This window comes from Myotis brandtii, unplaced genomic scaffold (genome assembly GCF_000412655.1).
Source record: "Myotis brandtii unplaced genomic scaffold, ASM41265v1 scaffold354, whole genome shotgun sequence".
Lineage (NCBI taxonomy): Eukaryota > Metazoa > Chordata > Mammalia > Chiroptera > Vespertilionidae > Myotis > Myotis brandtii.
The window spans coordinates 1,139,237-1,143,782 of NW_005363609.1; positions in this window are offsets into that span (position 1 = coordinate 1,139,237).

Here is a 4,546-nt window from a genome sequence, read left to right on the forward strand (position 1 = left end):
ATTCCACATGGCTTTTAAACAATAACAATAATGACAACAAAAAGCCAAACAAAACAACCCCTCCCCAAATCTTCAAGGAAGCAGAACCTAAACTCTATTTATCCCACTGAACTCAGATGGACCTCAGGGTCGGCAGCAAGCTATGCTAAGAAGCAATGAAATCCATGAGCTAAGCTTTGATGCATATTAGCTGTCTGACCTTAGGCGATGGCTCAAACTCTCTGAGATGAAATTTCCTTAAGGATAGCAGTGCCTCTCCCAAAATTTCTTGTGAGGATTAAAATAAATAATAAAGACTCCTTACTCAGTGCCCAGAACACAATCGGGCCCCATGCATGGTGGTCTTTTTTGCCTTTCCAACCATGGAAAATCTAAGGCGGCCCACAGAGCAGGTTCCGGGTGGCCATGCCTGCCCATCTCTCTCCTTGTGCAGCAGCCAGGCGCGCTTGAGATGGACCCCTCTGGGGCTCTAGGAGGGTCTTGACTGATCTCAGCCAATTACAGTTATTTGTTCCTCCTCCTTCCAGTGTCATTGGCTCTTGAAACAGCGGTTCAGAGCCAATCAGCATGTGTCAGTCACCTGACCCTGGGGATTGGTTCAGGGGTAGCGCAATCAGCTCAAAGCACAGTGATTTATTTTTCAACTTCTGGATGTGGGCAAAACCACTGAAGCTGCGGTTGCTGTGGGAGCTGTCTAGTGACCTTGAGAGAAGCCAGCAGGAGGATAAAACCAGAGACAGAAAAAGGTGGAACAGAAGGGATCTGGTAAGCCTGAGATGGACTCACCATTCCACACCCTTCAACGCACCAACCACCTCGCTGAGTTTTCGTAAAAACTGACAGTCCTCAGTGCTCCCCTCGGGGTTTTGATCCAGAACGACCACTAGGCGAGAATGCAGCTGCGTGTGCAGCACCTCTCCCAGCATTTCCACCAATGGGATCTTTTCTCATGGGTTTTTAAGACCAGCTGCATGAGTGGAACTTCCACAATTCGACAGTACTCGGTTGTATACCGTTATTTTCTTTTCCCCTAATGGTAGGAACCCTCTGCAGAATGCTGCACCTCTGCCGTCACCCCTGACCAGGAGAGTAGAGAGCACACCATTTAAGCCAGTAATCTAACTTCTAGATCAGCGGGTTTTCATCTCACGGAACACATAACCTAATTACTAACGTTCTATGGCACACCAAAAATGTATTATATATTTTTTCTGATCTGACAAAAAATAGGTATAATTTTGATGCATTCACACCAGATGGCTATTGTTGGGGTGGAACAGCAGTGAAAATTACTGTTCTAGATACATCCCCTGAGACATAGCCCTAAAGAAGAAAACCAGTTTGTGTGACAGTTATTGCGGCATTATATAGGGTGTCCCCCCAAATGTATACATACACTTTGAATAATGATAAAGGCAGTGTTTATTAAAATACATTTCATTTTCAAAATTGAGCTATCAGCTATTAACGTGTGTACACATTTTTAGGACACCCAGTATATTTATATATTTTAATTAAAAATGGAAAAGCATTACATTTAGTTGTAAAAACTCTGGTACTAGAAAAAGAATAAAGTGAAATCTATTAGCACATTCCTGCCACATGACCTTCTTCTCTGATATACTCAGGGGTAACAACTGTCAATAGTATTATCCTAAAATTTTTATTTACAAAAGTAAGCATATTGGAGAAACCTTGGTAAAAGCCAATTTGTGTTTTGAAGATATTTAAGGGAACAATAATAAGGGGATCCATGAAATCATACTTCAAGCAAACACCAACTAAGCAACGACTTCTGAAGCAACCTAAATGCCCTCAACATGGAACCAGGTAAGTGAATTTGATGTCATCTAATGGGATGTTATCCATACAGAAAGAAGAATGAAGGAGACCTACATGAATTGAAATGGACAGATATCTAAGGTATGCCATTAAGTGGAAAGAACAAGTTATAAAGTAGAATGTAAATATTATCATTTTTTTTTACAATCATATAGTATTGTATACAGTGCTGTTACTTAACATTGTCTCCTACAAAGTCACTATGATCAATTATTATTTCCAGGAGTTTTTTGGTCTGTCTTTCAGATTTTCTACACAAATGATCACATCATCTATAAACAAAGACAGTTTTATTTCTCCCTTCCCAATCTGTGTACCTTTTATTTCCTTTTCTTGCCTTATTGCATTAGCAAAGACTTCCAGCATGATGTTGAAAAGAAGAGGTGAGAGAGGACATACATGCCTTGCCTGGTTGGAATCTTAGCTGGAAAGCTTCTAGTTTCTAACCATTAAGTATGATGTTAGCTGTAGGACTTTTGTAGGTAGTTTTTTAAAAATCAATTTGAGAAAGTTCCCTTCTATTTCTAGAAGGGGTGTGTGTGTGTGTGTGTGTGTGTGTGTGTGTGTTTTATCATGAATGTGTATTGGAATTTGTCAAATGCCTTTTCTGCATCTGTTGACATGACCATGTGATTCTTCTTTTTCAGGCTGTTGATGTTTCCAGTCTGTGGATGAAAAGGGGCTCTGTAATAAATCTAACCGAAAGTAACCTCACAGGGTGAGCTGATCATAAATTGCTGACTGGGAAGGTCATAGTAGGTGGTCACACCCCAGGCCTATAAGAGGTTTATTTTTGCCTTAAGTACCAGAGAAGAGAAGAATAAGACAAAATGGAGGAAATAAAGCTTATGTGTCAGAGAGCAGAGGAGCGAGAGAGAAGTCAATTATTTTCCTTTAAAGCAACTCACAGAAGACCTCTTTTTTCTAGACACCCCAAAAGCATGCTTGCCCAGTTGTTGAAAGCAAAGACAAACATTGACATGCTGGCTTTGCATCCTGTCCAGAAACAGTCTCAGAAAGCACCCTATGAGCCCCCCGCCTTCCGAAGTTCCCAGGCACTAGGTGCTGCGGGGGCAGCATCTGCACCTTTGCTGGGAGGAAAGCTGACCTGCTGAGTCAGCAGATGCGATGCTTAATTGGAAAGCCGCTGTCTCCTTGCCAGAGAGAGGGAAAAATCCCATTTGGCTCACCTTGCTTATGACTCTGTCCCGCAATGGTGCAGGTTAAAGGTCTTGCCCAGCCCGAGGCGAGTGTCCTCAGAGCCGTCCAGCCCTGCTCTCGGGCGCTCTCCACCTCCCTCCCATCCCCTGGAGGTACAGCCTGCGCCTGAAAAGCCATTTGGCTCAAGTTACCTGAAAACCCACTGTTTTCGAATCTTTTCACTTCTGTTCATTTTCTTCCCACACCTGGAATCCACTCCATCTTCTCAATCAGAGGTATCGCAATTCTACCCAAGCTTCAGACACCTGCTGTGCGCTGTGTCACCACCGAAAAGCAGCATCCTCTGCTAACTGCTGGTCATGAACCGAGGTCAGGAAAGAGTCTCAACTTTTATTCTCAGACTCCCAGTTTTTTTTTTGTTTTTGTATTAGTTACTCCTATTCCTTCCCATCCTATGGTCAATAGAGGCATTTGAGCTGGCTTCCCACCTCTTCCCACCCCCCACCCTGAGGATTCTTGTCAGTCCTGTTCCCCAAGAGCAGATGTCTAAGGTGGCTGAGGTGCAGGACCCAAGGACCTTGTCCTGCTAAGTTTCAAGGTGAAGCTGGCCATGCTGGGGGGCCTGGGACAGAGGCTCCCTGCCACATGCCATCTCCCATCCTCCCATCTTAGTCCACAGCTGGGCACCCACTTACTACCACTGGGCTGTCCATATCACCTCTGAGCTTGCTCTCTGATTTTCCCAATACCATTGGCCTTCTCCTGAGTCTAGCACCTCATCTGACACCCTTCTCTGCATCCTCCCAGAGAGACCTCCGCTGTGTCTGTCCATGGATCCGGTGGGATCCCTCCAGCCCCACCCTACAGCTCAGCTCAGTTCAGCTGCGGATAAGTCAGCTCCCCCAATCGAGTGTGAGTCTTTCTTTCCTGCCCTTCAAGTCCCCGTGCCTGGGCCAGACCTCCTCAATCCGTCCTTGTCCTATAGGGTCACCAGAACCCACTCAGATGGCCTTTGAGGGCCTAGTTTAGGTCATATCTGAAGGTAATGCTTTGTCACTGTTTCCTCGTAGGTCCTTTTTCTCTCTGACTACTTAATACTCCAATTTGTAGGTCATATGCTAGGTTATTGAGCAGGAAGTTGGTGCACTGCTCAAGGTTATGGTCCCAAGGGACTAGGATTTATCCTTCACCTGGGGACACAGACTCACGGAGAGCTAAATCTGGGTCTCGTATCTGGACTCTGGTAGCTGGAATGACTTTGGGCAAAGTATGGACATTTTCTGAGCCTCAGTGTCATCATTCGTGATAGGAGAATGATGATACTAACTTCTGGGTTGTGTGTGAGGATTAAATGTGTTATAAGTAAGTGCAATAGGACAGGAGAGACTCCATAACTGTCGCTTCTCTTTCTTCCCTTGCCATGTGCCAGGAGCCCTCATCTGGCTGTTCAGACAGGGACCCAGCCTTGATTTTTAAACATAGATCAACGTTGGTAGGAAGCTGTTTTATATTTGTAAAATATGTTATTTGTAAAGCAGAAATA